This window comes from Solanum stenotomum, chromosome 4 (assembly GCF_019186545.1).
Source record: "Solanum stenotomum isolate F172 chromosome 4, ASM1918654v1, whole genome shotgun sequence".
In the NCBI taxonomy this organism is placed as follows: domain Eukaryota; kingdom Viridiplantae; phylum Streptophyta; class Magnoliopsida; order Solanales; family Solanaceae; genus Solanum; species Solanum stenotomum.
In genome coordinates, this window is record NC_064285.1 from 15,202,167 (window position 1) to 15,218,966 (window position 16,800).

Genomic DNA, 16,800 nt, shown 5'->3' on the forward strand with positions numbered 1-16,800 from the left:
TATTTGTCATTTCCTCTCTTCCTTTGGATATTTGGTCCCATACCGATGTTTGTAGGTTGTTGTGAAATGTCGATTGTTCTCTACTTCTTGGATACAACTACAAGTTTTACCAGGGATCTCCACTGTCAATCTATAAGAGATAAAATAAAGGAAACTAATGTAGATGCGTAAATCATCCACTTTAGAAGTTGTTATGACATAACGAGTTCACTGAGGGCTAAGTTGATCGGACTCTCCAAAAATGTTGTCCATCTGTGTCAGATCCTTCAAAAATACATGCACTCGTTGATATTTTTAAAGAGTTCGAGCAACATAGACTGAGGGTGTATTTAGAGTCTAGCCTGTAATACTTGAGTGTTTTATTTGGAAGATAGCTTGTTTCTTTGTGACCTTTTTTAAAAAACAAATTTATCACTAGACAGTGTCTAGCAGTCTTTTATTAAACATAAAAAATGTCAATAGGGACAAGTACAAGCAAGGGGGCCGGAGCTAGGCCTTACCTTGCTAATCCTAATGAAGTACCTAACTTCTGCTACCTAACAAGCATGAAGAAAATAAGTGCTAGAGAGAACTAAGTATTTTCTGATCATCACAGAGTTTGTAATACACTCCATGATGATATTACAAATGAGGATGCTTAAATAATGTAAAAATATGTCAATCAAGAAGAAAGTTGAGTTACCAGCCTCAAACTTTCTATTACTAAAGCATGAATTAAAAAATATTGATTGCCCATCAAAAGTAACTTGAAGTATTTTTCTCTTTTCTTCTTCTTCAAACCTATCCAACAACACTTGATGATTCTTACCTTCTTTATGGATTTGTTGGATCTAGTTGAACCTATTGATACTGTCAAATGGTTTTGCTTTGCCTGTCGCATCGGTAGGTGCCTTGGAACAAACTCCTCAGTCATTTTGCCGTCCCAACTATGTTGCCTTCCATATGTCTTCTTTTTTCTTTTGTTGCTTCCACTTCTTTGTTGCCTAGGTGATATATCTCCTTCCCTAGCCACTCTATCAAAGCAAATGTCCAACATATTGTCTTCCTTATCTTCATCAAGAGAATCCTCACCCAAATCCACTCCATCTTCATCAAGAGAATCCTCACCCAAATCAATTGTATTTGACACTAAGACACTTGACTCATTCTTCCTTGCAAGCAAACATTTAGGCACAAATACAGGAGCTTCTAGACTTAATTTGCTATTTAAAGCAGGTGGTGAGACTTGTTTTTCTTGGATCAAATCATGGTCATTCTCTGTTAATCTTACTTGATTTCCAGTAGTCTTCAATAAAGCATCAAAGCTATTCAAACATAATAGGTCTCTTGAGGCATTACTAGTATCTTGTCTCTTCTGACTGTCATGAAAATTCCCAGTCTGACCCTTTTCACTTGTTGGAGAAAAAGTACAGAGAAATTTGGAAATAATAAAAAAGAGAAGGAAAATTGCTATTGCTTTTAATTTCTGATTAATTGGGAGTAACTGAATAACAAAATATGCCCACATGATATATAGGCTAAGTGATAAATAACTAATCCTAAAATATAGGTCCTATAACCCACTAAAACACTATTTCAGCAACACTAGGAAACTACCTAACAGAATGCAGAAAACTAGTTCAACCAAACTATCCATGTCCTAGTTTACGTGTTCCTACTTTGTTTTGAATCACTTTTCAACATTCCCTCTTGATTCAAAACTACAGACACCAAATAATCCTCTGAAATAGCAAAATTTCTCTTTAGATAAAGCCTTGGTAAGTACATCTGCCAGCTGGTCTTGAGTCTTGCAACACTCCAACAATATTTCCTCCTTTGCTACCAAATCATGAATAAAATGGTAACGAATATCAATATGCTTTGTCATGCTATGGAATGTTGGATTCTTGGTCATGGAGATAGTTGCTTTATTGTCACAAAATATCTCTGTTGCTCCCTTCTGCACTTGTTGAAGGTCTGCTAATACTCTTCTTAGCCAGACGACTTGACAAGCTGCTAAAGTTGTTGCAATATACTCAGCTTCCGAGGTTGACAATGTAGCTGTAGCTTGCTTCTTTGAACTCCAAGTCACTGCACCTGAGCCTAGAGTGAAAACGTTTGCTGAAACACTTCGTCTATCATCCAATAAACTTCCATAATTGCTATCTGTGTACCCACACAATCTGAAATTATTGGTATTTGAGTACCAAATGCCATAGTCCAAAGTTCCAGCAATGTACCGTAAGATTCTCTTTGCTGCTCCATAATGTACCTTTGAAGGTTGCTGCATAAACCTTGAAACAACACCAACAGAAAATGCAATATCGGGTCTAGTGTGCATCAAATATATTAGACCTCCAACCAAGCTTCTGAACCTCCTTGCATCTGCTAAGTCTTCTTCATTCACCTGCTGCAATTTTTCATTTATATTCATTGGTGTAGCCGCAGGCTTGCAATTGAGCATGACAAATTTATTGAGAAGGTCTCTGTCATATTTCCTTTGTAAAAGAAATATTCCATCCTCAGTATGGTGGACTTCAAGGCCCAGAAAATAATGCAATAACCCCATATCCGACATCTCAAACTCATTCATCATTTGAGACTTGAAATTATCCACAAGAGAATTAGAAGAGCTACTGTAAATGATATCATCAACATAAAGACATAGAATGATGAAATCATTACCTTCCTTCTTCACATATAATGTGGGTTCATTCTCACTTCTCATGTATCCATTTTTCTGGAAGTAACCATCGATCTTGCTATACCATGCTCGAGGGGCTTGTTTCAAGCCATACAATGTCTTTTATAAGCTTGAACACCTTTTGTTTCATTGCCTTCCTTTATGAAACCTTCAGGTTGAGTTACATAGACTTCTTCTTGTAAGTCTCCATTGAGAAATGCCGACTTGACATCAAATTGGTAAACTGGCCATTTCAATTGTGCAGCCAATGCTAGAACCAGTCTCACTGTTTCAAATCGAGCTACCGGAGAAAATGTTTCTTCAAAATCAACACCATACTGCTGTGCATAGCCTTTTGTCACAAGACGAGCTTTGTTCTTTTGTAGGCTACCATTTGCAACAAATTTTGTTTTAAACACCCACTTCAGACCAATTGCGTTTTTCCCTTTTGGTAACTCCATCATTTCCCATGTTCCATTCTTTTCAATGGATTTCATTTCCTCCACCATTGCTTTCTTCCATTCTTCTTTTTCTGCAGCTTCTTCATAATTTAAGGGATCTGAAACAGAAAAAGCAAATTGACAAGTCGCATACAGGTTATTAGCATACTTGGGATTTGGCGTTCTAAGCCTTGTTGATCTTCTTAATGGAACTATCCCATCTGAAGACTCTTCATGAGTTGCTGAAATCAGTGAGATGGGTAACTCCATGGAAGAACTTGAAAGTGAACTTGCAGAGGTTGACCCTTTTTCTTCTTCTTCAGTGATTCCAAGAGGCATATGAATCTCTTGTCGGACCAACTTTTTACTACATTCCCAGCTTGTATTTTCATCAAATATTACATCCCTTATAACTGAAATCTTTCCATTAAGAGGGTTATACAATCTATATGCTTTGGATTGAGTACAATAGCCAACAAAAATGCATTTTTCAGATTTCTCATCAAGCTTTTGACGAGCTTGTGAGTTTACCAACGCATATGCAACACATCCAAAAACCCGTAAATGACTTACATTTGGTCTCCTGCAATGCCAAGCTTCATAAGGAGTTTTATTCATGACGGCTTTTGTTGGTGAAACATTCAGTAAGTAAATAGATGCTGCCACAGCTTATGCCCAGAACTGATTCGAGAGTTCTTTTGCTCGCAACATGCTTCTTGCCATCTCCATAATGGTTCGGTTCTTCCGTTCAGTGACACCATTTTGCTCCGGAGTATAAGGAGTTGTTAACTCCCTATGGATACCATTTTTTTTCACAAAACAAATTGAATTCGTTGGACACGAACTCTCCTCCTCTATCTGTGCAAAGAACTTTGATACTGTAGCTACTTTGGTTTTCCACCAAAGCTTTGAATTTCTAAAACTGTTCAAATGTTTCAGACTTGCTCTCCAGAAAATACACCCAACTCATGCGACTATAATCGTCAGTAAACAACAAGAAATAACGACTTCCGCCTAAGGACTTAGTCTGCATAGGACCACATAAGTCAGCATGTATTAGTTCCAAACATGTTGAAGCTCTCCATGCTTTTCCAACAGGAGAAGATTTCTTAGTTTGTTTCCCATAAATGCACCATTCACATAAATCAAGAGAGCTGATTTTCGGTAATCCAAGAACCATACCTTTATCACCTAGCAATTTCAGGCCCTTTATATTGAGATGACCGTACCTCAAATGCCATGGCTTCGAGTCATCCTTTGCACTTGCAGTGAGAGCAAAATTTTCCATGTTAGAAATGTCCAGCGGAAACATATTGTTTGGTGTCTTGGTGATGTGAACCTTTTTTCCTGACTTCTTATTTGTAATGACACAAGCATCATCATCAAACAAAAGAGAATATATGTTAGCCATTAGTTGTCCAACACTTAACAAATTGAATCCTAAATCTGGTACGAATTGAACATCATCCAACATTTTTACTTTGTTGTGGCTAGTGTCTATAGCCACCTTGCCTTTTCCTTCAACCTGCATCTCTTTTGTGTTGCCAAGCTGCACCTTCTTCTTTTGCTTCTCATCAAGGTCTCTGAACATAGATTTGGCCCCTGTCATATGATTTGAACAACCACTGTCTACGAATCATATATCACTTGGCTTATGGTTTGTATCAATGCAAGCCATAAAAAGATAATTCTCTTCCTCATTTTCTTCTGCTGCAAAATTCATTTTTTTGGTCTTTAAACTAACAATTAGCCTTTATATGCCCATAGCGGTGGCAGTGATGACATTGAACGCCATTCTTTGTGTTGCCTTGCTCATTGGACTACCTATGCCCATTATTTCTTCCTCTGCCTCTTCCATAACCACAACCTCGACCACCACGAAATCCTCATCTTCCTCCGCCTCTACTTGCTGGACCATTATTATCTCCATATTTAGTGGTTGCGTATTTCACTTGGAATGCCTTTTCTTCGTTCTTCTCTACTGATCGATTGATTTTCGCCTCATGAGCTTGAAGAGATCCCATCAGTTCATCAAAGGAAAAAACTGATAGATCCTTAGATTCTTCGATAGCCGCAACTACGTGATCAAATTTTGGATTCAAGCTTCTCAATACCTTTTCAACAATAATCTGATCAGTAACCTTCTCTCCATAGGATCGCATTTGACTGACAATTGTCATTGCTCTTGACAGAAAACTAGCAATAGATTCACCACTTTTCATCATCAAGGTTTCAAAGTCACGCCGAAGTGATTGCAGTCTCACCACAATGACCTTTGAATCTCCTTGAAACTTTTTCTGCAGAATGGACCAGGCTTGCTTTGATGTAGTTGTTGTTGCGATTCGTGAAAAAACGTTGTCATAGACTGCCTGCTGGATAAATACTAGCGCCTTAGCATCTTTTTTCTTGTTGTCTCGCAACCTATTTTCTTCATCAGGATCTGTATATCCATGTTCTACTAAGTCCCAAAGATCTTGAGACTTGAGTATAGTTTTCATACGTATACTCCAGAATTTATAGCTTTCTCCCTTGAAGACAGGAATAAGTGGTTGTGCCACACTCAATGAACTACCGTTAGTTGCCATGACTTGCTTTGATGCCAAATTTGTTGGAGAAAAAGTACAGAGAAATCTGGAAATAATAAAAAAGAGAAGGAAAACTGCGACTACTTTTAATTTCTGATTAACTGGGAGTAACTGAATAACAAAATATGCCCACATGATATATAGGCTAAGTGATAAATAACTAATCCTAAAATATAGGTCCTATAACCCACTAAAACACTATTTCAGCAACACTAGGAAACTACCTAACATAATGCAGAAGACTAGTTCAACCAAACTATCCATGTCCTAATTTACGTGTTCCTACTTTGTTTTGAATCACTTTTCAACATCACTACATGGAGAATTATTTTGACTAGTAGGGGAAAGGCTCCGACTACTAGTTGATTTTTTGTGTTCAACCAGTGTCCAGTTTTTAGTTGGATTCTCGTTTTCAACTTGCAAAACATGCGGCCCAGAATTTTCAGCATCTTCAACATTTGATGTATCCATTATTTTTTGTCCTGAATCCATTAATTTTTTCCTTGAATCAACTTGCGGCGCATCAACCCCAACTCTTGGTGTTCCCCTTGCGTTTTTAGTTGCATTAGACATCAAATTCAACCCAACTTCTTTTGATTGCACCTCATTAGTAGAAGCCTATTGGTTATTGCAATCACCTTTGTTTTTGGTAGTTGTTTGAACACCAATATTACTTGTATCAACATCCATTGAGTTTACACGATTTTGCTCGAAAGTGGAAGTAACCAATTTTCGATCTAAAGAAGTAACTTTACTTTGATCGACATCTACAGTCTTTCTTTTTTCATTAATATCTCTCTCGCATCGCCTTGATACTTTTCACTATCGGTAGTACCTTTTCACCCTTTTGTTTCTGTATAAAATTTATCTTCAAGTGGTTTCCACTTCATTATTAATTTTGCTTTCCCTCTACTTGAAGAAGGAATATTGTCCACAAGTATCTACACTATTGTAGCTTAGTTGACACAAAAGCACTTGTCATAGAACAACTGAATATTTCAGTCTATACATGAACTGTACACTAACTACTCAATCTCGATCAATTCAAAATCGCTTCTAAATAGTTCTAAATTTTAGATTTGAAATCCTCTCAATGTTTTGAGTCTTTTGATATACAATTCACTCTGAATCATTCATGTATACGATACATCAAATTTTAAAGAAAAAAATGGAGTAGATCGTGGAAGAAGGAGAAGAAGGAAGACATAATAGATGCCTTAAAAATTTAAACAGATTTTTTTAATTAAAAAAATCATCTCGAAATGTGCCGGAGTAGATAAAAGGCCATTTTCGTTGTAAAAAAATTTACTAAAACGGCTGTAAGGCATAATGATCCCAATAATTAATACATAAATAATTGACCTATGCATAACTAATATCGGAATATAACATATTGATTTCTTCATAATTAATTCCTATATTACTAATATTTACGATTCTAATCAACAACCCAACAACCCCTTAAAGGATCACTAGCTTGACTCGTTTGGGAATTTTTCCTTGTAGTTGTCGCCGAACCCGAACTCTTGCTTCTTGAGCATCATATTTGTAAGGATCAATAATGAATGTTTCAAGCGCTACACTATTTTTAGTAAGGCAAGTGGTAAGTACCCTGTCAACAAAACCACTCTTAACAGTAAATTTTCAGTGTAAGGTAAGTTGTAAATTCCTCCTTTCTTCTTAACAAATCCCAAGCACACTTAACAGTAAATTTTCCGTGTTAGTTTGTTTCCACCAAGGCTTATCCTCATTATCAGACAACTTGACATGATCCATGTGCAATGTAACATGATTAAGTGCATTTTCTAGCAAGTGACGTTGTATATTATCATAATCTCAATCAGCTTCCTTCAAGAAAATCTTAACATCAATCATTGGATGACATGTTTGTACATTTGTATGCTGAAGACGTAATGGACTAAGCATAGTCCCTCCCTTAGGTTCCCACCATAAAATTTGTTCAATACATTCTCTATTCTGCAACATATTCTTCCACACCTAAGAACCCCCTCTCCATTAAACAAGTGTAGGAATATTCTTCTTGCAATACTTAATCCACATAAAATTGGATTATAGGATATTTTAGGTTCTAAATCTACACCACAATTTATATAGCTTTTGAGATATCAAACATAGTCCTAAACTCTAAGCCACCTTCTAGTTTAGGTAAATATATCTTCTCCAAAATAGCCCTTGTTTACTCCTTCCTGTGACTTTATTACTCCAAAAGATTGTAGCAAAAATCCTATGAAGTTCCTTTAAGACAAAACTAGGAGGAACAATAGCAGAAAGAACATGGATACGAACACTTAGTAAAACACGGGTAATACCTCTTTACCTCCATATGTTAACATATTTCCTTTCCATGCTTACAATTTTGACTTCACTTGTTGAATAAGCTTTGAATAGTGCTCTTTTCTTTTCCTTGAATGAGTTTAGGACGATTCAGACATTTAAAAGGAAACTGACCCCTTTTTATGTTTGTACAATCTTCCACTACTTGTCTATCTTCCGTTGCTACATTCTAATGTAGATAAATTGAATTTTTATCATTATTCACTTTCTGACCAGATTGTGTCTCATAATCCTATGCAATTGATACTATTTTCTTTAAAGAATATGGATTAGTTGATGTAAAGATAATAGTATCATTTGCATAAACAAGATTATTTAGATTATAACTCCATTTTGGTAAATGATAGCCGACATATTGATTATTGATCATCATCAAATAAAGAGGTCAGAGCCATAGTCAGAACTTTAGATGACAATATGAAAATCAATTCAACATTTGGTTTATAATTTAGAAACTCACATAGCTAATGCATGTATAAGCTACGAGAAACTGTATGTATTATTTTATGCATAGTAAAATGTGAAATAACTAATACATAAATAATTAACCTCTAAATAAAATAATATATTAATTTCTTCATAACTCTAATCATCAACCCAACAACCCCTAAAGGAACACAAGCTTGACTCATTTGGGAATTTTTCCTTGTAGTGTAGTCGATCCCGACCTCTTGTAGTGTCGTCGATCCCGACCTCTTATCAAGAACTCATCAAGAAATTAAATTGCTCAACATTTATGGATAGATTCACAAAAGAAACTCATGATTGGTGTGTGGGTGAACAAACTCAATACTATGGAATCTTACATACCTCTTAGGGATCAAACCCATGGGGAAAATCCGCAACAAAACTCAAGAACCTCGACGAACGCCTTGATCTTTTCCTCCTTTCTCCTCTTTTCTCTTGTTTTCTCTTCTTCAACTCTCAACTAAAATCCTAGGCGTATATTAGGATTATAAAACTGAACCTAATAGGATTAGACCCTTAAAATCTTACTAAAAATGAAATAAATCTGATTTGGTAATGAAAAGACCAAAATACCCCTCACTATTTTCGGGTAACTTTCCTTAACTGGACAACCTGACTTCAAAAGGGCATATATCACTCATCCGAACTCGAAACTTAGCAAACACGGTGGCGTTGGAAAGATAATTCAAATACCTTTCATTGAATATCTTATGGGCCACCTAACTCATCATCTACGGAAGGTTATGGTCATTTTAAGTTGACCCAAAACTTAGAAGAACCTAGGAATGACTTGAATGAATTCTCATTAATTTTTTTTTGGAACTCAAGGTGTTATATCTAGTGACCTTAACATTTAGGAAAATTTAAATTCCTTGGTAAAAACTTACTCACTACGAAGGATGGTACGAGTCTTAGCTTAAAAAAATTTCGGGGTGTTACACCCAGGGCCGACTCAACAACATTGGGGGCCTAAAGCGAAACTTAAGAGAGGGCCCCTAATATTATTTTTTTCATCATATATACTTCTATTTAAAATATACTTTTCTAACTATTTTAGATGTGAAGTTACTAACTACTATTTTATTATCAATTTGTTTTAATAGTTCCTTTTCAAATGATAATATAGCTAATTCATTCAATCTCTCTGACATTGTTGATCTTAAAGAAGATTTAATCAATTTTAATTTCGAAAAAACTTTTTCGGCTAAGGCAATGGTTACATGAATTGTTAACATTATTCTATAAGCAATATGTGTATTTGGAAAAGAATCAAGTCTTTTTATTTGATTGAGTATTTTCATTAGACTTCTACTTGTATTATTTCTCTTAACACTTCCAATTCAAAAAGTAAATCTAAACCATCAATATCATAATAACTATTATGCGTTAAAGAATGTTCAAGGTTAAGACAATTTTTAAAAAAAATTCTCATCATTTAGTGATCTCAATATTTTACCACTAAAAAAGAAATCAAAAATATTTTTATATGCTTCAATTGGTTCAAATCTATTTTGAAGTGAAAAAATAGTTTGATCTAAAGTAATCAACTCTAAAAGATTCTTGAAGGAACTTTGTGATTTCATTATCCATATTTTCATCAATTTGTTTCTTACGAAATTCAGGTTTATATTCATCTCACATGCAATTTCCTTAGTAGAAATCATAACACTCATATTGCATATAATTTTCTTTAACAATAATAATATATATAAGTAATTATTATTTTTAAATGCAGCCCCCCAAGAATATGGGGGCCCAAGAGATGGCTTTAGTGGCCTAGGGATTAAGACGGCCCTGGTTACACCCCTCTCCATTGAACAAGTGTAAGAAATTGTTTCTTGCAATACTTAATCCCCATAAAATTGCATCGTAGGATATTTTGGGTTCTACATCTCCACCACAGTTTATATAGCTTTTGAGATATCAAACATAGTCCTAAACCCTAAGCCACCTTCTAGTTTAGGTAAATATATCTTCTCCCCAGTAGCCCAATGTTTACTCCTTCTTGTGACTTTATTGCTCCAAAAGAATGTAGCGGAAATCCTATGAAGTTCCTTTTAGACACAACTATGAGGAACAATAGCAGAAAGAACATGAATAGGAACACTTAGTAAAACACTGGTAATACCTCTTTACCTCCATATGTTAACATATTTCCTTTCCATGCTTACAATTTTGACTTCACTCATTGAATAAGCTATGCATAGTGCTCTTTTCTTTTCCTTGAATGAATTTAGGACAATTTAGATATTTAAAAGGAAACGGACCCCTTTTTATGCTTGTACAATCTTCCACTAGTTGTCTATCTTCCGATGTTGCATTATGATGTAGATAAATTGAATTTTTATCCTTATTCACTTTCAGACCATATTGGGCCTCATAATCCTATAGATCTGATACTATTTTCTTTAAAGAATATGCATTAGTTGATGTAAAGATAATAATATCATCTGCATAAGTAAGATGATTTAGATTAGAGCAACTTTCACATATAGCAAACACAAAATTCATAGTTGTATGCTATAGCAAAGTTTGCATAATTGTGCTCCATAACAAACATATATATGTATAATTCGCTATACATATACAAAAAAAAACAGTTGTATAATTCGTTATACATATACAAAGAAGGTAGTTGTATAATTCACTATACATATACAAAAGATCAATTGTATAATATGTGTATGTATAAAACGAGAAAGAGAGAAAGACAAAAGAAAACTGGGCAGAGAAATATTTGTATTGTATAATTATAATTGTACAGGACGAAGATATATGTAATTGCATGTGTATATACAATTTTCTCTCGCTTTATACAAACAGAAGCGCAATTTATACATTTCGTTTCTGTTTGTATAAGCGAGAGAGGTGAGGGTGGCGAGCGAGATTTGGGAGAGTGGTGAGCGAGATCTAGGAGAGGAGAGAGAGGGGATCGAAAATATATGTATATATACAATTTTCTCTCGCTTTATACAAACACATTTTATACATTTGTGTTTGTATAAAAGCGAGAGAGGCGAGCGAGACTGCCACCAAATGAGAGTGGCGAGCGAGATTCCACCAGGTAGAGTGGTGAAAATAACAATAGTTTGCTATAGGGTACAATTAAATCAAAGTATATTTATAGCATTTAATTTGAATTAATAGTTTGCTATTATATACAATTTTCCCTTTAGATTATAACTCCATTTTGATAAGTGATAGCCTACATATTTATCATCATCAAATAAAGAGTTTAGAGCCCTAGCCAGAACTTTAGATGACAATATGAAAATCAATCTAGCATATCTGGTTTATAATTTAGAAACTCGCATAGCTAATACATGTATAAGCTACAAGAAAATGTATGTATTATTTTATGCATGGTAAAATGTGAAATAAATAATACATAAATAATTAACTTCTAAATAAAATTATGCATTAATTTCTTCATAATTTTAATCAGCAAACCAACAACCCCTAAAGGATCACTAGCTTGACTCGTTTGGGAAATTTTCCTTGTAGTTGTCGTTGAGCTCGACCTCTTGCTTCTTGAGCATCATATTTGAAAGGATCAATAATGAATGTTTCAAGCACCACACTATTTTACCTTGGTAAGTTGCAAGTACCATGTATATCAGCAAAACCACCAAGGTAACCACTATATTTAACTTCTTTGAGATGTTGATGGGGACACTTTTTCCTATAATTCTATTTTTGGAGATTGTCGTTTCATGCCATGCAAGCTGAAATGGAAAAAAAAAAGGCCAGTAAAATATAACTCGTATGAAGCCAAGGAAAGCATTTTTTCTAACATAATTGCAATTGAGTTTAAAAAAAAACAGAGGAATGAACAATTTTTTTTTTGGTTGAAGGTTAACAGTCAATACAATCGGCATACAAAATTGGCATTGGTTAAAATAACAAGGAAAAACAGATTTAACGTGAGAATAAGTAGGAAACTTATTAGTACTAAATTATTAATATTTAGTAATTGTTAGTTTGGATTTAGTTTATTCAAACCCATGTTATTTTAATATAATAAATAATTTATGGAAGAAAAAATCTTCCATATTCAGATAACTCTTTTTTGGAGGAAAATGTTTTGTACTTCTATAAATTGAGAATCATTCTTTTCTACAATAAAATAATAGTCCTCAACAATTAATTTTTATTTTCAATTTATCTTTAATGACAAATTCTTATAGTTAAACAACTGTAATGATATGTTTAAGCCAGCCATCCAGCCTATGTATAATTAAACTTCAAAAGTTGTTATTTTAAAACTATACCTAATCAAATTATGTCATATGTATTAAAAATGAAAAAGTATTTATGAAAAATAACCTAAGAATAGGGTTAAAGAATAAACTCATACGTACCTCAATATGGAGTTTTTGCAAATATGGAGATGCTTCTATTAGTGGAGTAATAGCAAGTAGGGATTCATCCGTCACGCCTACGACTTTCAACACAAGCACTTTGAGATTGTTGTACTTTGGTAAAGCATGATCAAGAAAATGAATATCCTGGAATAATCAAACAAATTAAAAATTACAAGCGTAAAATCAAGCTTTATTTATTAATTATATATTCTAGCTCTATGGAATACATTAATATATAATTGCTTACCATTGACGTATGACCAAATTCAAGTGAAAGTGTCGTCAGTAGAGTGAAATTGGTTGTAAACGTATGAACAAGTTCACATATCAATGCTCTACTCATCTTGAAATCAATAGTAAAAACTGAAGTAACATTCTCGAGAAGCAAATTTGATTTCCATCCTATATATTTAAAAGAGACAAGATTGACGTTATGGATCTTGATGAAATCTAAACCATCCAAATCTTTCAAGTTGAAGCATGATGGTCCAACAATTTCCACGCAAGTCAACAGTCGTGATTGATGAATAGATAGTTTCTCAAGAAGGGGACAGTTGAAGATGAAAAAGTTGACCACCCGATTATCAACATCAACGGTATTGAAAGCCAAAACTTTGAGACTAACAAATGGTGATAAATTTGATCTATGACTTGAGATGAACTTAAATGGAAAGGTATATCGCCTATGCTCGTATTTACAGAGTGATAGGTCTAGTTGAAAGATTTCAACCTTTTTCTTTGATGATACAAAGTTGAGACATTTACTAATTACACGCTTAAAATGCTAATGAAAAGGAAAAGAGAGAGTGAATTCTTCTAAGTGAGCACCCTTGTGGAAATCCAAAACATTATTAATCAAATTGATATGTTTCATCACTTCCTTTCTGCATAACCTTGGATAATAAAACACCTTCCATGTAATAAACTTTGACACGTCGAATTTGAGACGTGTGACATGCATTCAGAGATACTGCCATTGAATTGAAAGGGAACTTGTTAGGACTGCTTCTCTAATTGTCATTTGAGACAAAATTGATACAATCACTTCATCTGGCAATTGGCTAAGCCTATCCTCCATTGATACCACAGTACTGCAACTATTGTTTTGTTGTCTTCTACTACGTATACAAAGCATTCTTCTAAAGAGAATAATCAACAAAACAGAGAAAATAAAAGAACAACCCATGAAAACTACATCCATTTTGCAATAGTAAATAAATGGAACTTTCTTTTCTGCACAATTATATAGCTTTGAGTTGTAAATGGATATTATTACTTTTCTAATTCTGACACCCTTTAAATGAGAAGCCATTTTTGGATATGATTTCATAAAATTTCCTATGTTTCTTATATAGTTTATTCTCTCACTATCATACATTGAATGTTTTTGGTAAAGATATAATGAATAATATTTGATTATTAAAAAATAATGACTTTATGTATAATGAATTTATTTTTACCATGAATGATTGAATTCTTGAATTTGTTTTACAACGAATGCTTTAACAAAAAAAATATATTACAATGAACTATACACATACATTGTACTACATTGTACTTATATATAATGAGTTTTTTTTAATAGGAATTCAATAAATAAGATACTTAATTTAGTAAAAAAACAATGATTTTGATGTAATCAAAACTAACCTTCATTAAATTTTAAAAATCTTTTTGAATTAATAAAAATTAATTTATTAATTAAATAATATCTCTACAAAATAATTGTATTTCAACTGTGCCCGCGAATGGGACTATATCTGAGAGCCATGAAAAGAGAATTTTACAGTGTGAAAACATTTTACTGTACATCTTTTTATTCTATATATTAGATGAAGAAATGTTTTCACTTACCATAAGAGATGTTCGGTTGCTTATAATGTATATTCATACTTGTTTAGTGAGACTTAGGGCTATTCAAAATCAAATTACAACTGATTATTCGAATCGAAAAAAAGATATTGGTTCATTGGTAATTTGTTATAGGTTTAACGGTTTTGACTTTTTTTTATTATCGGGTTATCGGTTAGATTTTTTCTTTACGGGTTAATCGATAACTCGATAGTAAATTAACAAATTATATTTATACCATTCGATATATAAAGTCCTTGACTAAGAATTTGGTTTCATATTTTTATTTCTAGCAGTCTCAAACTTTCTATTATTCTACAATGTGTTAGTGTTGTTTTTGAGCAAGATACAATCTATCAACTCATGTGTGTGGTTTATTTGGTTTGTCACCATGTTTTTAAGTGATTTTCAATCACTTATTTTTTGTGTCAAATCTTCACGTTTAAACCGATAACCAAATCGATAACAATCAATAACCGATAAACCGATAAGTCAATATCTTAATGGTTCCTAACAATTTAACATGTCTACAAATCGATAACTGATAAGTCGAACCGATAAATTTCAAAACCGAACTGACCAATAGGTAGCCCTTGAGTGAGCGTAAAGTTAATATAATTAAATAGATATTTTTAAAAAAAAAAAAAAACTCATCTGCCAATTGCCAAAGAGCACAAACAATCTTAAAGTGGTTTTGGATGACCTTGAGGTCACAGTGGCAGATCCAACATTTTTGTTGAGGGGGTTCGAAATATAAAGAAGTAAACAGGTAAAAGTTACAAGATGAAAAACCGAGTGACATGGGATGAAGATTTTAATTTTAATCCATTAAATTTAACTTATACAAGCAAGGGAGAAAGTTCCTAGAATTACTAACTATTGCTACAGCTGGCACTTAATAAGATAAAACGTCTAACTAACTCTAATTCATAACTGAAATGTGAATAGCAAACTCGAGCATATATGACTGCAGCTAAAGTCTCAATATATACAGTATTATATACAGAAAAAAATTATTAAACCATGAGGGTCTTGGATTGCCTCTCAAGCAGCACCTTAGTTAACTTTGTGGCACGACGCAAGTCCACCTTCAAACTTCATTCTTGGGGTTGACCATAGTGTCACTAGGCAACCCCTCTTGTTGTCTCGGGTTTAGATGAGACGAGATATGACCCATTTGGGTCTCCAACTGCTTGATCGACACTGAATAGGACGTAACGGTCTGGCTAAGGGTCGACACGTCTTCTTTCATCTCTTTTAAGATCTTGTCCGACCCCTCAACTTTGTTGAGGATACGAGAAAGCATATCCTCAAACCTACCACCTTCCGAATCCTTCGGCTTTTGGCACTCGTGGGGAGGGACATACCTATCTTTCTCCCCATCCTTCCAATTTGGATTACGGTCCCTCCATTCACGATCTCGATCTTTCCAACCATCATCCCTATCCAACCTTGGTTACCACCCTGCCTCAGGTAGTTTGAACAATAACAACTACCTTGGTTGGCTAGGAAATTCACCTCTTCATTATACAAGCCCTCAAACTTGGACTCATCCGGATTAGCACACCCAACACCTATGGCATTGACACTTTGAGCACCAGCTCCCATGACATTTTTAGATAAAATGTCAAGTTGTGTCATGATCTTTGCCATGTTATGGTCCCTCTCTTGGTCCTTCTCCATCTGTTCCTTCATCAACTTGAACGTGAGAGGGGAGACATAGTCTTCACGGGTGTACCACGCCCTGTTTATGGTAGCCATGCCATCCAAAAGCTGAGTCGCTATCACATAAGGTTGTTGCATCAAACTTCCCAGAGAAAGTTGGTCAGCAACACCCTTATTTACTGAGTCAAGACTCCGGTAAAAATACTGCTGCAACACGTTATCAAGCAAGCCATGGGTTGGGCATTGAAGCACCAACTTTTTGAATCGCAGCCAAGCTTTATGAATTGGATTGACTTCTAGGCTCTTGAAGCTCTGAATGTTGTCTCGAAGAGTCATCATCTTCTAATGAGGGAAAAATCGCACATTAAATGCGGTAACCAACTCCTCCCACGAAGTGATTGATTCACGTG

At 34.3% G+C, this 16,800-nt stretch overlaps 1 pseudogene; it reads right to left on the reverse strand.

Annotated features, from left to right (window-relative positions):
* Nucleotides 1–522: 522 nt before the first annotated feature.
* LOC125861300 (uncharacterized) lies at nt 523–16,333 on the reverse strand (annotated as a pseudogene).
* Between the last annotated feature and the right edge of the window lie 467 nt (nt 16,334–16,800).